General features: G+C 33.2%; 1 protein-coding gene across 13 annotated transcripts in view; it reads left to right on the forward strand.

Moving 5' to 3' along the window:
* The window catches only part of EPHA5 (EPH receptor A5), a 345,396-nt gene that overhangs the window by 189,506 nt on the left and 133,142 nt on the right, over positions 1 to 22,748 (forward strand). The gene's annotated exons all lie outside the window — the stretch shown is intronic.

The following is a 22,748-nucleotide window of genomic DNA, read 5'->3' on the forward strand; positions in this document are numbered from 1 at the left end:
GAAAAAAATAATAAAGTGAATTTAGAGGATCTCTATTTTTTAAGTAGTTTTTATTTTTCCCTGATAAAATAGTAAATGATATTCAAAGATGAAAACTTTTATTATCCTATAAATTATTAATCTTTCAGGTTATAAGTTCTGTCATCAATAGTCTCTTACTTTTTTTCTAATTTTTTTGATGTTTATTTATTTTTGAGAGACAGAGTGAGCAGAGGAAGGGCAGAAAGAGAGGATGACAGAATCCGAAGCAGGCTTCAGGCTCTGAGCTGCCAGCACAGAGCCCGACGTGGGGTTCAAACTCACAAACTGTGAGATCATGACCTGAGTCTAAGTCAGATGCTCAACCGAGTCACCCAGGTGCCCCAATAGTCTACTCTTATTAATAAGTCTTCCTTTGTTATTAGTTATACTTAACTAACCCTCTATAGATATAAAGGGAAATACTTCTATTTTATTTTAGTTGTTTTTAATTTTTTTAAGTTCATTTATTTTGAGACAGAAAGCACTCTCTCTAATGGGTGGAGGGGCAGAGAGAGACAGAGGGAGAGAGAGCATCCGCATACCAAGCATGGAGCCTGGACACGGGGCTTGATCCCACGAACCAGGAGATCATGACCTGAGCCAAAATCAAGAATTGGATGCTTAACTGACTGAGCCACCCATATGCACTGAAATAGTTCTATTTTATACAGAAAAAAAAAAAAAAACTGTCTCTAAAAAGTAAATTGGTAATATTTCAAAGTTATCATGGTAATGGGAATTGTGGTAGTAGCTTAGTGATTTATTGTTTAAACAATCAAAATTATGTGTGAGAATAAAAGGATTCAAAGATTAAATGAGTAATTTTTAACATTTTTTAATATGATGCTGATATTGATACTTTCAGAGAGACACTAGTCATTCAGTTGTCCATGGGATTTATGTATATATCTCAGGGGATTAGGACCGAAAACATCAGTGGCTTGCCCCTTAAAACTGTGCATCTCACCTTATGTAGTTGGTAGGAGACTTTAATGTCATGTAGCATGACTTTACTTTTTAAAGTCTTATTATTATTTCTGGCCCTACCATTACTTTATCTCTTTTAAAGAAGAAATCCAACACTGTATGTTACTCTGCTGCCTTTAATTGGGAAGATAGTATTCACAAATTTGGTTATTGTACAGATAGTATTCACAAACGTGGTTATTAGTGATAGTATTCACAAACTTGGTTATTAGAGATAGTATTCACAAAGTTGGTTATTAGAGACAGTATTCACAAAGTTGGTGATTAGAGATGGTATTCACAAACTTGGTTATTGTAGATAAAGTATTCACAAACTTAATTATTATAAGGCAGCAGAGAAAATAAATGTTCTACTATTATGTGTTTACAAGATATCTCACAGTCTTTTTCAGTTAATTCCATATGAGATGAGGTTTTTGGACTCAAAATTGTATGAAATTTTATAAGGACTAATCATGACTGTTTTGAAAAACAACTACTGTTTGTTTTGTTAGAAAATGACCTTGATAGTACAATTAGACTCTGGTTTAACAACAATTTACCCTTCCTTGATTTTATTTGTTTTCTCTTAGCAATGTGAATAGTTTTTTTTTTTTTCATATTGAATCAAAATTTATCATAAAATTCTTGACTAAATGTTTTTTACACTTAAAAATGTTGGCAATAATAATAATGATTGTAGTAGAAACACGTGACTCTATATGCCAAGTTGTTCCAATTTTATAGAGACATGTTAACTACATCTCTTTAACAAAATATCTAAAATATTTTTGGTGAGATTGGAAATAGCAACGTAATTTATCCTTTATTCCTGAAACTGGTCCTCTCCCAAATAGTAATGCAATAGCCCTCACATTCCTCACCTGCATTCAATCCTTACCTTTTGTTCTGAGAAACTAAACGGATTTCACATTCATCTAATACAACCATGACTTTGGTTTTTGAATTCTCCTATATAAGAGCCATTTTTTTCATACATGATATTTTCTAAAATACAAAAAACAGAAGAGATCACCCATTCATTATCTTATTTATTCCTCACACCAATTCATTGAAATATTTAAGCTGTTTCTCTATTTTGCACACAAGTAATAGACTAGAGCTTTAAAGTCATAGTTGCCTGACTCTACAGCAGCCAGGAAGTTGCAAGTAACATAAATTCAACTAGAATGTATTTAAACAATACAGAAAATATATTTCATCATTGAAAGGTACACGTTTCAGGAAGAGTTTGGTCATGGATCAGGCTCTGTTTTTCCAAGATTTATACTGCTTAACCTTCTTCTGGATCTGTTATGGCTTAGGATGGAATTCTCCCATGGTAGTAAAATAGCTGTAGCAAATTCCAGACCTCATATAACACATCATACCAGAAAGAAGGAAATTCCTTGTCCTCCATTTATCAACCAAAACTCCTAGATTTCATTAACAGGGACCAGCTTGAAAGACTGAACTGAACCCGTCATTGTGACGAGGTGTTGGGAATAAACCAACTGGTGCATTCCCCATAGACCACCCCTTGGCCTTTCCAAGAATGCCCCAGAGTCAATCCCATCAAAACTGAAACTGTGGCACAATAGAGGGTACATGGAATCCACTTGGGGATTAGAACTCAGCTTGTTTTCTTGGCCACATGCAGTGTTCTTTATTCTAATCCATAAATGTTTTATGAAAGATTGTATAATAGTATTTCAAGTGTCTTCATGAAACACTCAGCTCCTGGAACACCTAGCCCTTCTTTTTTGAAAAATAAATTTCTTTTTTGGATTTTTTTTTTGCATTTCATTTTGTAATTTATTTTATTATACCCATCAATTTGTACATTTTTAGTCCTCAAAGTTCTGCCCTGGAGACTTTTCTTTTCTCAAAAAAAAAAATTAGGATATTTCACTCCACAAACATGCATGACTATGTATATATAGCTAACTCACTCAAATTCAGTGACTTAAAATAAATATTTTTTTATTTTTTTTACAATATGATGAATCAACAGTCCTATATATTTCTTAGTATTCATCACAAATACATCCTTAACTCCCTTTATCTATTTCACCTATAATAAATGACTATTTTTTAATGTTTATTTTTGAGAGAGACAGATAGAACATGAGTAGGGGAGGGCCAGAGAGAGAGAAGGAGACATAGAATCTGAAGCAGGTTCCAGGCTCTGAGCTGTCAGCACAGAACCTGATGCAGGGCTGGAACTCTTGAACCACAGGATCATGACCTGAGCCAAATTCTAACGCTTAACCAACAGAGTCACCCAGATGCCCCAGTAAATGACTATTTTTGTTCATCAGTCTACATATCTGCTAGGTATTTCATCTTGCCTCAGACTACTTAAGCCTTCCTACACAGCTGTTGGTTGGATAGTTGACTATATTAGGTTTCTATGGCTGTTGCAACAAATTAGCACAAAATTAGTATCTTAAACAACATAAATTTTTAGCATAAATTTCTGTTAAGTCAGAGTCCAACGGGATCTCATTAAGATAAAATCAAGAATGTCCACAATGCCATGTTTTCTCTTGGGGGGTCATAAGAAAGAATTTACTTCCCTGTCTTTGCAGCTTCTAGAAGATGCCTGCATTCTTCAGCTTGTGGGCCCCTCTCCAACCTCTAGCCAGCAATGTTGGCTTAAGCCCTTTTTGCATTTCCTTTCCCTGACTTCCTCTTCTGCCTCCTTCTTCATTCTTATGCACCCTTGTGATTACATTGAATCAGCAAACTGACTTATTTAGGAAGGACTCTGTTGGGATATCTGGGCTTTTCTCCATATGGTCTTTCAATCTGTAGTTTGTCTCTTTGTTGAAGTCAGGTTTCCAAGAAAAATAGGATGTCACATGTTGCTTTCTACTGGCTGAAAAAAGTCACAAGGCTGGTCCATTCCAAAAGATTCTGCAATCACATTAATGCCTCTGGTTTATTTTCTAGGCATGGAAGCTCTCTAGTGCTTTCTGACATTCATATGTGTTGTTCTGACTGGCTGGCATTAAACCATTTCTCTCTTGCTTATCCCACTGAATGGAAGACAAGTTCATCAATTTGCTTAGGTTTGTTATGGGTATGGTCCATTTGGAAGCAAATGGCAAAGTAAAGTCTCATTCTGCTTGAGTGCCGTCTCTTTTATATATTTTTTGAATAACTACCTTGTTTATCTCATTGGTGGTTAAGGGGCTGTCACTTTTGCATGTCTCATTTATGCTTTCTGCTCCCAGATGTGAAAAAGATGTGGGGAACTCATGTGGACAACTATCAGCTCAAATACACTGGGGTGGCTTACCTAGAAGGAAAGGGAAGTGCTACAGAAAGAATGGCTCCATCCTGCCTAAGTATCTGACTTTAATAACAGGATTGTTGCCCATAAAAATTAAGAGAGAGAGAAGTAACCTGTACAAAAAGTCTCTGCTTACAATCATTTATCATCAGGAAATGTTTGGGAGTGGCCATAATCTTGGAGTCCTTTTAGATGTTTTTCCTCCCTCTTCTCCACACCCAACCATCACTAAATCCTACCCATTCTATACTTAAATGAATTTATAATTCAGTTATTTCCCACCCATTCCATTGTCAGTACTGTGATACTAACCTGTTATTTTGTAACTAAATTATTGCAGTGGTTTCCTAATTAATCCCTTTATTTTTCTTTCAGATCTTTATAATTTATTTTCCACATAGCAGCCACAGGTATCTCTTTAAAATGTGTCAAATGATATCACTTCCTTGCTCAAAACATTCTACTGACTCCCTATCTTGCTCAAAGTAAAAGACATGGATCTGTAGTGTCTGGACTTTTATTGCTTCTCTGGCTGACCTCATCTCCCAATACTTTTTACCCACTTACTTTCCAGGTACAGTTGCCTCCTTGCTTATCATTGAACTTCCCAGGAATGTAGCAGCCTCAGGACTTTTATAGTTGCTGTTACTTCTGCCTAAAACCATCTTCCCTCAAATATCCATACATCTTTCAACTTTAATATCATAAATACATTTTTCTCAAATATTTTTTCTGAAGTGTTTCATGACATCCTGTTTGAAATTGTATGTATATGCTTTTGCATGGGTGTGCATGCACACACGCACACACACACACATGCACAACCTCCCTCACTCTGACCTTTTTTATTCCACATATTGAGTTTTTTTTTTCACAGCACATATTACTTTCTAACAGTGTATAAATTATTTAGTTTGTATATCTTTTTGTCTCACCTTGAGAATGTAAGTTCCCTTAATGCAGGAAGTTTACTATAATTTCTTGCCGAGAAAGGTACTTGTACATAAGAAGAACTTGATAATTATTTATTATTGTTAGAAGAATGAGTTCATGCATGAATAACTAAAATTCTTGAAAGGTGTATTTTTACAAATACATATTTGTCTTTGAAAATCCCAAGATATATTGTTTTATCAACCAAAACAATGACCTCTTCTTTTTGCTCAAATTGTTTGCTTACCTTGTATTAAAAGATGTCATTACATAATTGGATATCAGAGGACCCCACGTGAAAGACATCCCCCAGGCTCTTATTACCTCCACTTTTTGATTGATTAGCTCCTACTCAATCTTTATCTTTTATCTATGCTGACTTCTTTAAGGAAGCTGTCTTTGATTCATCAAATCTGAGATGAGGCCTCACTTCAGAGTTCTGGCACTTTCTTCCCTTACATACAAATGTGTTGCAATTTGCTTTCTCATAAGTCACTCCCCCTATGCTTTAGGCTGCTTAAGGGCAGAGATTATACATGCTTTATTCATAACTGAATCCTCAGTGTCCTGAATGGTTCTAATATATAATAAATGTTCATAAGTAGTTTAAATTTTTTTTTCAACGTTTATTTATTTTTGGGACAGAAAGAGACAGAGCATGAACGGGGGAGGGGCAGACAGAGAGGGAGACACAGAATCGGAAACAGGCTCCAGGCTCTGAGCCATCAGCCCAGAGCCTGACGCGGGGCTCGAACTCACGGACCGCGAGATCATGACCTGGCTGAAGTCGGACGCTTAACCGACTGCGCCACCCAGGCGCCCCAGGTAGTTTAAATGATTAAGTAAATGAATGCTATTCATTGAAATGTTATTAATTTTCAAAATCAGGAATTATTTTTAAATCTCATTTTATCAGTAGAGACCTGATCTCCTGTAAATACTAAGATCAGTTCTTCCTGACTCTTCAGGCACCCAAAAGCAACTTTGGTATTCAGATGGAATTATCCTAATTTTGCCAACTTACAGTCACAGTTTCTTCATTTTAAATAATCTTGCCTGATTTCCTCTTAAAACAGTTAAAATACTGTTGTACCTCATGGTGCATGCATTATTCAACTCCACAATTAAATTATTTCATAAGGTGTTACATCAAAATCATTGTTAGGTGAAACTATCACAGCTTTTGGTTCTTTTAATTCTTTGTAAGATTGTGTAAATTATTATCTATTTAGGTTAGGTTAATTAAGTGCCTTAAAATAAAAGTGCCTGCTTGTCCTTTGTGTTGCTTTATCAGTTCCTTGAGGCAGAATTCACATACCTTCTTTTTAATTTGTAGGCATGCCAGTCACTTAAAATTGGTTCTGAATATGAAGAAAAAATTATAGAAAATAATCTACATAAGAGAAGACTGACGAGTTTTCAAACTTCATTATTTATAATGAATAAAATTGAGGCCAATCAGTGCACATTTGCAGAACTCCTGTGCTGTACATTTTCAAGTATTTATTACTTTATTTAGTATATGCCTGGAGTTTCTTTTGTATTCTTCATCATACTCTGAAACTATGGCTTTGCTCTTCTTAAAATAGGTGAAAGGCACAGCTTTAGGAGGTCTAGAAGTAAAAGTACATTTCAGATTGTTACACTCTTTAATGGGTGTGGGATTTTTTTTCTGTGTGTGTGCAAAAACAAGTAGATTAACAAAATCATTTGTTTAGCCTTAATTAGTGAAGAAGAAATTTATAGATGAATTTTAAATTTAAGAGTAAGGAAAGATTTTGCACTAATTTGCAGAGTCGTCTTTGATGTCTACATTTAAGAGTTGTGGCCATAGCTTTTTTATTCCTTCTCAGAATCTCTGTGCACATAGGCACGCATTGTCTGGCATTAAATCTTAAATATATTCCTACCTAGGCCAAGAGAAAAATAGTCATGTAAAATAAATAACTAAATGACAAGAGAAAAATCCCATAAAGGTTTTTTGTATGATTCACATTGTAGACAATGACTTTTGACAACATCTAAATGGATTTATGTTTAAATGAGGACAGTAGAGCATTAAGTAACTGTCAAAGGCTACTCAGTCATTGGAAGGTCCAGTGCTATGGCACCCATGTCCCCAGAATTCCCAGTCGGTGGGTGCTCTTCACATTTCACCTCGTTGATCTCTTTGATGCTTTTCATTTCTAATACTGCCAATACTGACTTAAAAAGATTCCTACTGCTTGGAAGATTTTTTATTAACAGAAGTGATGTTTCTTACAACTTCCGTAGACTTGTTTCAAACTCATTGCTATGGCATAGCAAATAAATAAAATCCAATTTGGACAAAAAGATATACAGATATCACTGAAACCAGGAATTCCATCCTTGTTAATGTCACTATTAAATGCCCAAGTAAAGAATCCTCTGTGTTGAATGGCTTCCCAATGGCTTTGTCTGGGATATGGAATGAATAAATGTGCATTACAGAAGAACACATATATTACAAGTGATCACATCTTCATTGAAAGAAGTGTTACCGGTACTCTTCAGTTTATTTGCAAATATAAATTATGTATGCATATTTGCATTTCGCAATATTTCTTTTTGTCAAATAGTAAACATAAGTTACAACCTCAACAATAAAAATATAAAATGATACTCACTTCTGTGTACTATACACTGATCTTTTGAGGAAATATTAAAATTATTTTCTTATGGGTCATGGCTATTAAGTATCATTTTATATTCTCAAGATTGCATTTATTATCATAACTTTTTTAGAACCCTCAATAAAGTGTTTGCTTTCTTTTTTCTATATGTACATAGAGATTTGTTTAAGCTTCTAATTTCTAGAATAAAAATAATGGCTGTGGTAGGATATAAAAACATGGCCATAAATTCTTAAAACTCCTTCCATCCAGAGGTAGAATCTATTTCTCCAACCCTTATACCTGGGCCTGTTTGTGACTTTTGTTGACTATAGAATGCAGTGGAAGTGATATGTAAATTCTGTGTCCAAGGCCTCTAAAGACCTACAGCTTTCTCTCCCGCCCTCTTGGAACATGTTCTGAAGAAGTCTGCTCTAGCTTTCTTGAGGATGTGAGAGCACCTGAAGAAAGAGGGCTCCTCCAACCTTCCCACAGGAAGCCCTAACTTGGGGGGTGAGGCAATGTGGAATAAGCCTACTGCCCAAGAGTTCTGCAAGATAAATGTACCCATGACAGTAATTCCAGTAAAGAACAGCAGATGAATCACCCAGCTAATGCTTAGAATTATGAGAAATAGTAAATTATTGCTGTTCTAAGTCACCAAATTTCTTTGCAGCAATCGGCAATCAACAGAATAGCCAGTATCTCTGGTGTGTTTACAAAATACTCCAACTACTTTAAGCACTTAATGAACATTACTTCATCATCATCTAGATCACTCTGTCTGTCAGTCTGTCAAACTCTCTTCATCCTCTTTGGTATGCATGTGCTTAATTCCTCCAGTACAGCCATGTTCTACTTGGCTAACTGCATAATTATTCAATATCAATTATATTATGTCACTGTATCTCTGCAGACCGGACCTGAGTTTCTTTCATGATAATGTATCATTAGCTTTTATTCTCATTCTGTTCTTTCTTGTATTTCATAACATTTTTATGTCCATATTCTAAAGCTTAAGATTTTTATCTCTCATTTTTAAATGTACCCCATTTTTGAAGCTGTCAGTGAAGTTTTGTCCTACCCATTAAATGTGCCATTTGTATCTGAGGCTGCAAAGTTTATATATCTTTTATGAAAGTCGTGAGTTATAGCATTATAAGCTAGATAGTTTGACTAATAGCCTTTATTTTCCATCTCCTCCATTAATCTGCTCTTTTGTGATACGTTTTTTTTTTTTTTATTTAAAAAAAAATTTTTTTTCAACGTTTATTTATTTTTGGGACAGAGAGAGACAGAGCATGAACGGGGGAGGGGCAGAGAGAGAGGGAGACACAGAATCGGAAACAGGCTCCAGGCTCTGAGCCATCAGCCCAGAGCCCGACGCGGGGTTCGAACTCACGGACCGCGAGATCGTGACCTGGCTGAAGTCGGACGCTTAACCGACTGCGCCACCCAGGCGCCCCTCTTTTGTGATACGTTTTAGTGAAATTTTTGTATGAAGAATATATTAAAATAAATACTTTAAAAAATAACACAAGATAATTTTGAGGAATCATTATTAATTTACCTGCTATATGTTCAGCAAACCTGAATTCAAAAATATGCTAGAACAAAATGGAAGTCCTTTGAAAGAATGGTAAATTTAGATATATAACTTTTCTGTGCAAAAACCTGTTATTTACAGTGATTTAGTATCTATGAATAAATTACAGAAAAATAAACATGCAAACATACAACAAACATAAAAACAAAACAACAAAATTAGCCAAATAAGGATATAATGATATATTGATATAAAGATATCATTAATTGTGCCTAGACTTAAAATCCTCACCACAAAACATCCTAGGTTTAGACTTTACTGTAGTCTTGATGGCTACCTGTGGATTTGCAGTCCATCTCTTTTTGGTAATTGTTGGCTTGTTTTTAAAAATTATTTTAAATGTTTTATTTGTTTTTGAGAGAGAGAGAGAAAGAGAGAGAGACAGAGTGAGAGCAGAGGAAGGGCAGAGAGAGAGAGGGAGACACAGAATCTGAAGCAGGCTCCAGGCTCCGAGCTGACAGCACAGAGCCCCAAGCAGGGCTCGAACTCTTGAACCGCGAGATCATGACCTTAGCAGAAGTCAATGCTTAACCAACTCAGCCACCCAGGCCCCCCTTTTAAATTTTTTTTAAAATGTTTTATTTATTTTTCAGAGACAGAGAGACAGTATAATTGTTGGTTTGTTAATAAGTGAATGCAAATCTCAAAATGTTAAAATTCAGCAATATGGTATAGCATTGAAGAGATATTTATAATAAATGAAAGAGCATTGATCATGCAAAAATTTATAGTAAATGTGTATGTTTTTCTCTAAGTGTTTGTGGATATTTTATCACACACAGAACATATGACATTGATAGTAAATCAGTGATTGCTCACAGTATAATTATTGTGAAATGTTTACATATGAAACCTGAGAACCAAATCACAAAAAATACTATCTCTAATAAAATTTGCTGTATAATCTAATTCTTCATCCCTCTTATTTCATCTCAAACATGCACACACTCAAATATGTATACATACACACACACAGTTACATGTTCACACACAAATACAACCTCTTCTACCATTACTATTATAGACAATGAGAGAAACATACATTTAGTTTAAGTAACTAATTCTCAGATGTCAAACAAATGCAAATTATTTGAAAAAATTACTGTAAACACCTAGTTTATTTCTTTCTATTAACCTATCTGTGAAGATAATGAGTAATACTATATTTCAAATACCTGCATATTATGTAAAATATTTAAATGTGCTGTTGTTGTGTATACGCTCTATATAGCTGTTGACCTTGAAAAGTCATTATTTATAACTAAAAGCTATTGAGTTTTTAGTATGTTCCACCCACAAGGCTCAGTAATTTACATTCAGTACTTATTTAATTCTCTAGCTTCCCAAGTGCAGTTTTCATTTAAAGGTAAGAAAACTGAAGCATAAAGAAACTAAGCAGTTTTTTTAGTAGTATTACTTAATAATGGAACTGAGATTCAAACTATGTCTGGATAGCTCCAGTCAGGTGGTTAAGCTCTTATTTGGTAGCATGAATGTAATATAAAATAGTACGTATTTGAAAATAGACAACATAGTGTTCTATTCTGTAGCACATACATATTTAATCTTCCTAAATATATTTCCATTACCAGGATCTATGTACATGTATGTGTGTATATTTTTTAAAAAATCAAAGCATGCTTATTTTCAAGATATTGTATTTCAACTGGAAAGAGAGTTTAAGAATATATTATTTTCAAATTTCCCAGGCTGAGGTTCAAAGATAATTCCATACAGATGGTGGATTATTTCAAAATAAGATTTTGGTAGGGTTTCATAATAATAGCTATTATTCCTAATAATAGCTCTAGGTACAAAGCCCACTCCCACCTTTGTTTGTTTGTTTGTTTGTTTGTTTTTTAGGTATATGTGTATGTCTTAACCATGTTGGATTGGGTAACTATATTTTTGGTGATCAACAAATGTATTTTACCTTTATTGATTCATCTTGGATTTTGCTGATTTTAAGTTACTTCCTCCTTAGGTTTCCATTGTAAAAATTTCTAAGTCCCCAACATTGACTCTAGTGGCTTGGTGTTTCTTTAATTCCCATTATAACAAAAGAGAGACTTTAAATGCTTATACAAATTTGGATTTTTATTTTATTTTTCCTATATTTGGAAATATAAGCAATTTTTGTAGTGGTAAATAACCTCAACACACTGCATATCATTATGCTATATATTTCACTCTTATAATATCCTGCATGAAAGAAGTAACAAGAAGATTTGAAAATAATTGTGCTTAGAAGTAAATCTCCTACATATGACTAGACGGTTAAGACCACTGACTTGACACCCTCATAAGAAGGGATGGCCTTATCTCCATCTAATCATTCATACTTCCGTTGTGCAATTGGTAAAATAGAAATATTTATAAATATAGATATATGAAAGATATATGAAAATCCCCAGAGAGCAATAATTGTGCATTATATATCACACTTGAGGAAAACTGGAAAGTAGTTTCCCATAAATCTGGCTTAATTTTTAATTTTTTAATTATTATTTGTTAATGTTTATTCATTTATTTTGAGAAAGGCTAGAAAGAGAGAGAGAGAGAGAGAGAGAGGGGAGAGGATCCCAAACAGGCTCCAGCAGAGAGCCTGACACAGGATTCCAACTCATGGTGAGATCATGACCTGAGCAGAAATCAAGAGTGGGCCTCTTAACTGACTGAGCCATCCAGGTGTCCCATGGCTTAATTTTTTAAATTGCTGTTTTACTTTTTCTTTAGTTTTCATTGTAGTGATCAGATATGACAACTTGTGAAGGTTAGATCAGAAAATTTGAATTGAAGCCCTTTAGTGAGATGCATTATCTCTCTTGCTTAGTTTCTAGGTCCAATTTGAAGTAGGAACTAAACTAAGTATAGAACATGATTATTATACTCCTTGGGTGTGTATAGTATGTAATTGGCCCTTATATAATCTCCACAGGCAAGAACCAAAATAATTGAGATTTCTGATTAAGCTTTCCTTGCTGACCTTGTTTGCAGGTTTCAGAAGGTGAAAACATTCCTGATGATTCATCAGGAACCATCCTGATTCCTAGTCAGGAATCATGACTGATTCCTAGGTGTGAAAATTCACATGCATTTTCATTGTATGGCATAGGCACTTACAATTACTGAAAAATTAATATTTGGAAGAAATAACTTTATATTCAAATTCATATTAATGCAGATGTTAACTCATCTAATAGTAATACAATCTCATATCCTAGATAGAGTGAAGCAGGCATAAATAAATCTTATCAGTAAATGGCTAATTATATAAAAGATTGAATCACGTATAGATGATACTTACATTAGCCTTATTTCTGTTCATTCATTTTAGTTTGTAATAATTATGAATACCTACTATTAGAAAGATACCGTCCTAGACAATATTTGAAATGCTGAAATAAACCATATCTCCTGCCTTCAGTGAGTATAAAGTTTAATAGGAGAAATTACAGATACATACAAGCAACTAGAAGATAGAGTTGTAAGTAGTTTCTATTAAGGAGATTAACAAATTAACATGGACATTCAGAAGCAATAGAAATTATTTCCAGATGAGAGAATCAAAAGGTTTTATGAAGGAGATGGTATTTGAATAAGGTCATGAAATAAAGGTAGAATCTAGATGTCTTGAGATTGAAAAGAACATGCCAGCTTGTGGAATTATACTCTGTAAAAGCAGAGAACTGGTATGTCCAGGAGCATATAAAGAATTTAAAATGGTCTAGTTTGATGATGCTGTATGTGAGACAATGAGACTATATGTTTTGGAAAGTGTGTTGGTACAAGATTTTGGAGGGCTTTAATACTAAAATAGAAATATTTTATTTAATACTGTAGGCATTAAAAATACATTAATATTTCTTAATATGAAACTAACTTTATTGCTTCAACTTTTTTTAAGACAAAATAATTGAAAAGAAAAAATTTTAACGTGAAAAAATTCCTTACAATGAAAGTTTCTATAGTCATTTATTTTATTATAGGGACCCCATTTAAGAAGGTTACTCTTAAGCAACTCCTTAAAAATGAATCTAAATTTCATACATTTGTATGTTACACTGGCATTTCAAAAAAAAAAAATCTGGGCTCCTGATGTAGTAGATGTAGTGTAGGTTAAAGTATATTTTTAATAATTGTATACACTAATTCTTATGTAGTATGTGCTGAGTTATGCTTAGCAAACCACTGCTTTAGGTTATGAGACTCCTCAGCGAACAGAAAAGCACTAATGCATGTAGGAAAACACACTGGTTTGAAAATATGAGCTCTTGACACTTCTTCTGGGATATCTATTTAAAAATGATTCTTAGTAGGGCACCTAGGTGGCTCAGTGGTTAAGCAGCTAACTCTTGATTTCAGCTCATGTCACTATCTCACGGTTCATAAGGTTGAGCCCCATGTCGGGCTCTGTACTCACAGTGCAGAGCCTACTTAGGATTCTCTCTCTTCCTCTTTCTATCTGCCCCTCTCTTTCTTCTCTTTCTCACTCAAAATAATTTTTTTAAAAACTTAAAAAAATGATTCTTAACAGATATTAGCTAACATAAATAGAATATATTGTTAAATCAAAGAGAAATTTATTGGGGCTCCTGGGTCGCTCAGTTGGTTAAGCATCCAGCTTCGCATCAGGTCCTGATCTTGCGGTTTGTGGGTTCAAGCCCCGCGTCGGGCTCTGTGCTGACAGCTCAGAGCCCGGAGCCTGCTTCGGATTCTGTGTCACACTCTCTCTCTGCCCCAATCCCTCTCCTACTCCCACTCTGTCTCTGTCTCTCAAAAATAAACAAAAATTATTTTTTTTAATTCAAGGAGAAATTTATTTCAATAGTACAAGAAACAGGGGAAGAATAAATCATTATTTATTATATATAACTTATAGAATATTTATTTTGCTTTCATAAAATAAACCTTTCAGTCCTTTTAAGGACACTATAATTTAGGTATAGTGTTTTCCCCATTTAACAATTGAGGACACTGAGTTAGGTAACTTGCTAAGTCACAGAGCTTGCTAGCAGATCAGTCTGCAAGCCAGGCAAGCTGATACCAGACTCCTTTCCAGTACCAAACACAGTGCAGTTTCTTTATGTAACACTCAAAGTACTCCTCCCCCTTCAGTTCTTACTGAAGAAATGAGTCCACAAGTGAAAGTACCCTTTTTTTCCTACCTCTGAGAAAAATAATATTAGTGTATTCGGAAGGTCAGTTCTATGGTTATCATTTCTTTCTATCTGTCCTTTGTGGGTTACACTGATTTACATCATACCCTAATAAAACAATGATATTTATAATGTGTATGATATTTACTGCTGCAGTGAGATAGCAAATATAATCTTGGGGTTATGCATTTTCGTGTACTGAACAGTTTAATCAGATTGAAAGGAAGAAAGTAATGGTTTCATGTGTATCAACGTGCTTCCATGGCTTGAAATGGAAAGAAAATTTTCATTTATTACTAATCAAGTTTGATAAAGTGGATAGGTGACATATTATAAATCAACTAATAGCAGTGTGTTGTGTGTGTGTGTTTATTTAGCATGCTTTTTCCGTTTATAGCTGATATACTTTGATAGAATCATATTTGACTAAAATAATTGTGTTTCATGCACCTTTTATGTTGATTAAAATTTTAATTAAACATTTCCAAGACCCATTAATTACTTGGCTCCCTTCAAGCGCTCCCATCATAAATTAAGCAGCATACGTGATTAGTTAAAAATACAATCTTCTTGTGACACACTAATCAGCATTAACATTTCATCAATTATTCTAAAACAAAGTGCATGTTTTTCCTTTTTATTAGTCTTTAAACAAATTGGAGAAAACAGAACAGCTACCACAGCATGTTTAGAATCATAGGGTATTTTATATTATTTCTTTTTCTTCCATTCCGAAGGAAAAGAATATTGAAGAACAGGGTAAAGAAGGATTCAGAAATAGAACCACAGAAATTAGTGCTATGAACTCTGCCAAAGTTAGGCAAAGCAGTAAAGATCTGCCTTGGGTATAGAAATCCCCTTTGCTGTTTTCTGAGAGGTCTTTCAGTGCCAGACTGGCAGAACACTGTTCAGGCATTCACTCTGATTGCCCCTATTTTCAAGAAAATTTGCATAGTAGTTATTCATACTGATTCATGGTTTCCTTTAAACAAGTCTCTCTCTCCTCCCAACTTTCCTTTTGGCAGCCTTTACTACCCAGTTAAGTAGGAGAAGAATGCACTTGTGAATGGCTTTCAAATCTGATCTTTCCTCGAGTAGGAAAAAATCTTTCCAAATTTAGTTTGTAAACATAAAGATGTGTAGATTTTCATCATCCTTGTTTTTTAAATAGAACAAATCCTAGTGAACAAGTCTTAGCCTTCTCCTGCATTAAGTTTTGTCTAGTGGGCATCTGACATTGATCTGAGCTTCACAAACATATATGGAAAGATTTTCCATTTGAGGATTTACTTTTCTTCCATATTTGCTGAGGTTCATTGAACATTGCATAGGACCGAAACTTTTTGCATGCTGCAGAATTTGCTCTTTGCCCTTCAGAATTTTTCTTGGTTTGGTATCTAATTATTACAACATATATGAATATATAATGTTTTCCTTTTTGATCACCATTAATTTTTCATCTGTTTTTCGCATAACAACTGTACATCTTTTCTCCTCAGCACTTCCATTGCTGGCATTTTTTTTTTTTTTTTTTTTTTTTTGCAATCAAATACATGAGATTAAAAATGTCCTTGAAAATTTTCATAACTAAGCAAATGCCCAAGAAACATGGTTGATAATTAGAAACCTGGTAATTTTTACTTAAATGATTGCCCACAACTGTTCTCACCACCAGAACTTAGCTTTGTGCACATGGAGTTCTTGAGTCACAATTACATGACTCAAGTTAGCTTGATAGAGAAAGCAATGATTTGCTAGCCTAGTAGCTGATCAAATCATTATGTTCCACCCCTCTCTCATTCTTTCTTTCGTTCTCTACATATAAATTTCAGTTCTAAATTTTCTCAATTCTCAAGAAAGTTTGTCACTTTGGCCAAGTTTTGCATTGAAAATGCTGTATCTAATGTATTTGTCTGTTTATAGAATCTAGAATATATTATGATTTGATGGTATTAGGAAAAACCATGCTGTTTTTGTGAGGTAAGAATATTGCTCACAGTAATCTGTATTTAGGTACTATTAATTCAGTAAATTTAATAAATAGTTTTTCTTCCAGTTTTCATTATATTTTTGAAATTCTGTGCTTTACCAGGGAAATTTCATTGATCCAAAGAGTTAGCAGAAAAATCAAAATCTTAATATTGATTTATTTTCACTTCTTTTGGAAAGAAAGATAACAAATGAATCAAACATATTAAAAAAATCTCAATACTCAGTGGAATATTTTGTGTTTGCTTAGATTTTACTATGCTAATTTTGTATTATGATTTCTATACATAAACAATTTAAGGACAATTTATCTTTTTTAACTAGGATTTTAAAGTACATATAATTTTCACATGTGCTAATATAGAAAAATTAGAGACAAAAATAGCGTACATTATGATTATCAGAAAATGGTTAACCATGAAATGCAAAATTGGAAACCTGTGTGCATTTAACTTACAATAGTTACTTGGAAGGCGAAGGCATTTGAAAATAAAACATTTCTTTTTTTCATTATAGTTCAAAAAATTATGCTCATTTATTACCACAAGCTTCCTTTAAAAATTTTTTCCTAAGTATGTAGAACCATTGTTTATATGGAGAAAGACAGGAGAAAGCATTTCCTAGAAACTATTGCTCAGTGAGAATGGAAAACCTAGGAAAGAAAAGCAATGCTGACCAGCTCAGCACAACTTTCTTCTTTTCTGAAAGGGATTTTTTTTTCTTCTTCTTTAAAAAAAATGTTTGTTATTTTACTAAAAATATGTAGATGCTAAAAAAAAAACAGAATTAATAGAGTGCAAAGCTGTTTTTGGATGTGACGTTTTTGATCACTCTAATTTCTTCATCATTCCTGCTCTCCTCCTTTCAATTTAAACACATACATTACTCACTCATTTTAGTTTTATTACTTGCATTCAAGGAAAATGACAGTTTAAGTGAATGTGCAGATATTAAAACTTCGCTGTGTAATTTTTAATTCATGAATTCCCACAGCCATGGGATATTTATTATTTATTTTGCTGTATTTTGTGTTTTAGCTGAGCTAGTGAATATACTTTGCTTTAAACAATGATCTGTCTCTGTCACGAGTTTACTTAAAATAGCTATCCCTTTTCCTGCCGTTTTTTTCAGTGTGTGTGTGTGTGTGTGTGTGTGTGTAAATTGATGAATACTACACAATAAGTTTTCATACCTTAGCATTAAAGTTTTTATATGAATTACATTTTTACTTACTTTAAGAATAGGCATATTAATCTATTTGACATTTATTGTAAAAGGTAAATATTTCATGTAGAAAAAATGTGTATTAACCTCCTGTTTAAAGAATTATACAGAAATAGATTATAAATTTTTACTACTGCTACACTAAGTAGAAATCACTGAACTGGTTTAACAAAAAACTCACCAGTAAAATATATTGATATTGTTCACACCATTTTGAGTATATGCTGAAAGTACATGACACATTCAGTAGATTTTTGTTTTATCTCTACAGTCCATTTTCCTAATGATTCTAAAATACTGACTGGATAGATTTCCTCTACTTACCTAATCAAATATCATCTTCATCTCTGAAATTATTTTAATGAAATGAGATATGAGTTTTAACTCTCAAACTCATATGATTTTGTGACAGATACATTATTAGCTTGATTATGGTGATCATGTCTACGTATATTAAATCATCATTGTTGCACACCTTTACTATGTACAACTGTTATCTGTCAATCATACTTCAATCAAGCTGGAAAATTGTATTAAATTAAAAAAAATAATATGACCACTGGAAATTTACAGGAGAAAATTATAACAATTAAACTAGAGGGGAAAAAAAAGAAGGAGATCCCCCACCCCCTTGTCCCCTGTCAGTGCTTTTTGAATATTCCCTGCCTGCTTCCTCCTGCAGGTTTTCACAGACTCCTCCCATTCTTGGTTGTTCACCCCTTCTCTTAATTGGCAACATCTGAAATAAACATTCAGGTGGTAAACATCTGAAATAGCCTATTTATATGTATCTGACCACAATATCAGGCCTACTGTCCTTGTGCCAGAGGTCTTGCTGTGTTAATGCTATTATTCAGTGGGGAGAAAAATCCTGTGTTAAGAGCTCTTGACTATAGCTATGAACAGTTGCCATAATTTTAATAGTGCTTTTGATAAAATAGTTCTACCAGGCTCAGAAATATATTTGATTTGATTCTTGTTTTATATTGTTGTTTGTTTCTTAGTTATAAATTCAGTTATTATAAGTGCTATTCTATCCTTTGAATGTCATATTTGGGTGCAGAATTATGTTTCTTAAATATACTTTTCATACAACTTTGAGTTAATACACCTTGAATCCGCTATAATTAATGGCTAGCAAAAATGAAAGTGTTTACCCTGGGAGATAGTTGGGTTTGTAAAGTGTGATTAACATGTAATAGAGTGCTATTGTTTCAGAATTTTGTACGAATTATTTCTTTTCTTTTGTAGAAATAACACATGTATTTTGAAGATACTTAGGAATATGGTGTAAGAACAAGTATGGTTTTCCTCTTTTTTTCTTCTATTCTTAAAAAAAAATTAAAACCACTATTGCTTTTTGAATAGTCAATACTTGTGATGCAAAATATCCACAGAGAGAAGCTACTTATACAAAAGTGACTGAAGCCACCTGATCTGTTAGCCCGGTTTTATCACGGAAGGATGGGCACTTCTGAACAGCCTCTGGGGTGTTTTGTAAGTCTTTGAAGTATCATTAGAGGGTCGGCAGTAAGGAATAAGGTTTCACTGTTAAATGCTTCAGGCATTAGTCAAAACGGGAGAGTCATTTTCCCTCATGCATGAAGACTCTTTTAAGATTGTATAAAGTTATACTTAAAGAGCAAAGCACTATTTGCGTTTCTATTTTAACTCAAAGAACACACGAGGAAAAAAGTAACTTAGAATCTGTACCCATGAATTCTTTGTCACAAATATTTTAAAGTTCTTAAGGAGTATTATATTCTTTTCTGAGATTAGAAGTGAATAAATTAATTGGCTGGGAAATTAAATGGAGAAATCAGTATGTCGGTGACTTCATTCTGTTCAGACAGTTGTATTAATTTGTTAGTATGTCACTGTTGTTTTTTAGTTCAAAGAACAGTATTTTAATATTTTGATCATTATCTCCAATTTAATAATTTCATACAATTCATAATTAGAAGGGCAAAAGTTGTTATTTCTAATATTTCACATGATCACACATGTTCCATTCTGTTTTGAATGTACAAGTAACACAAATGACAACTAGATTTTTACCTCGTTCTAAATATCAGTCCCTCCGTGTCATGGCCACAGTGGTTTTACCTATAGAATACTGCTTATGGGTCGTGGTCCACTGGACATTGAAATGTAGAGTAATATAGTGCTCTGTGTTTCACTTTCAATTATAGTAATTCGTAATGGTGAAACAATGTTTTAAAAAGTATATGTGAATTAATGTACTTAATAATAAACTGAAATACATAGAAACATTTGTTCTCATTAGCTTAAATTATCCTTAACTCTCTAAAAAAGGATAACAAAAATTCCATAGTTAAATTGACTCTGATTCTTTCTTCAGTTTCTTCCTAAAAGAAACCAAGATCCTGAAGTGTGTGTGTACTGTTTGCATGTGTGTTTTTGTAGTTTTACTGCAAATATAGCCCTCAATAAAAAATACATACTTTAACATTTTATATACCTTGAATTTTTCATCTTTTTTATTTTTGGTACACACTTAATTTTTTCGCACAGCTATAGGTTGACAGCAAAATTGAGAGGCAAGTACAAAGGTTCCCGTATACCTCCTACCCCTACATATGCAAAGCCTCCCCTATTATCAACATCACCCACCAGAGTGGTATGTTTGTTGTAGTTGACAAACCAACAGTGACACATCATAATGACCCTAAGTCCATAACTCATGTTAAGTTTCACTCTTGATGTTGTACATTCTAACATCTTGCTTTTTCAATGCTTTTAAAACTATTCCAGGTTGATACCTCAGTTAGTTTGCTAAGACTGACCAAACAAAGTACCACAAGCTTAATGGCTTTAACAATAGAAATTTATTGTCTCGAATTTCTGAGGCTAGAATTGCAATATCAAGGTGATATTGATAGGGCCATGATATCTCTGATAGTTCTTTGGCTTGGGTCAGTAATAACCCCACTCTTCACAAGGTGTTCTCACCTTCACAGAGGGTCTAAATTTCTCCTATTTATAAAATACAGTCATATTAGCTTAGGATCCACCCTAATCACATTTCCAAGTCAGATCACATTCATAGGCACTGGGTATTAGGACTCAACATCTTTGTGGGGGGATGTAATTCAATTCATAACAATATCTAATATCAATCTTACTGAATATAATAGTTGCCATATGATTATACCACAGTATATCTTTTCCTTCACTGAAGAAAAGTGAGATTTGCCAACTTCTTTTTCCATTACAATCTTTGGATCTAATGCATAGAATTAGATTTCTTCTAATTAAATTTTTTCATGTTATCAAATTTCAGAGTATACAATTTTTTTTAATGTAAATCAGTGAGAAAGATGCCTCAAATTCTCAGGAATGCTTAAATTTTGAGTGTCAAATGTAGCTCATTTTGTTTTTATTTGCATTTTCCTGATTTTTTAAAAGGTATTAAAACTTGTCATATAACTTTTGGGATTTGGCTTTATTCTATGAATTGACTAGTAATTTTTAAACCATTCTTATGTTGGAATATTCTTTTAAATTTACCTTCACTAGATAGTAATTTTATTGGTTTTAAGTTTTGTTACACATTATTTTTTTAACAGGTTCAAAATTTTCAATCATTTCCTTATAGTGTGTACTTCCTCTGTCAGTTAAAAAAAACTAATTTTTAAAGATATATTTTTATCTCAAAATTTATATTTGGATTTTCACGTAAAGGCCTTTAATTCATGTATAATTTATTTTATTGTATGTTATGACTCTGATGTCATGTTAACACAAATGATTCGTTTTCTTGATGACATTTCTTAAATCATTTATTATTTCCTTATGGACTTTTAATAATGCCACTGTAATATAATGCACTCATATATACATGACTCTTTTCCTAGACTCACCATTGTGTTTCTTTCATTTATTTTTAATAATTATAATGTAATAGTTATAGTAACTATGGATAATCTGTGATGTTTGTATCCTCTTTCTTTTTTTGGTGATGGTGGGGGTTGTGGCTCTTCTATTCTTTTGCCACATGTTGACAAAATACATAATTTTTTTCATTTTTGTTGATTTACTTCTCATTGTTCTATGGAATAGCCTATTTTCAGTGTAAATTGTAGCTTATTTGTAAATAAGAAAATCTTTTCTGGATATCTTAAAATGTTTCTTATATTTGTGGTTTTTAAAGTTTCCATACGATAAAATTGATGTTGAGGTTATTTTCACATCTAGTTCTTAAAACACAGTAAAATTGGTAAAATGAGGCTATATGATATTTGCCAGTTTTGGAAATTGGTCACCTTTGTTTCTTCAAATCTTGTCTTCTCCTGGCTCTTCCTGTTCTCTTCTTTTGAAACTCATGTTAGATAAATTCTGATTTTTCTCATAATATCTCCCATGTCTGTTCCTACTTAAGAGGTCATATTAAAATATTTTCATTTTGTTGTAATTTCTTCAGATCCATCTTCTAGATCTCCTTTTATCTGTATTTTCTTTGACAGACAAGGATAAATTTATTCAAGGAATACCAGAAATTCCCAATAACTTTTTAGTTCACTTCTTGTCAAATCTTGAGCTTTTCACAAGCCAATGGGATGATCAGAAACAAAGAACTCAACATGTTCACCTGTCTGTGTTGGCAAGGAATGAGTCGTGAGTGTCCATTTTTAATTTAAGTTGTCTAGGGAAAAATAATATTTAGTATTAATATTAATATTTAGTATATTTAGTTTCAGCCATCTCTAGATTTTAGCAATTTCTACTTCAAAAAAAGCAATTAAATTGTGTCACTCTGAAGTACAGTCTTCGGAATTATAATATATACTTTATATATGAACTATCTATCTATCATAGGTACCTCCTCTAAACCCCCTCTTTTCAGAGTAACAACTGAGACAAAAGGAGCAATAAATTTGTTTGATATCAACCATAAT

This window comes from Puma concolor, chromosome B1 (assembly GCF_028749965.1).
Source record: "Puma concolor isolate L17-30 chromosome B1, mPumCon1.1.hap2, whole genome shotgun sequence".
NCBI lineage: Eukaryota > Metazoa > Chordata > Mammalia > Carnivora > Felidae > Puma > Puma concolor.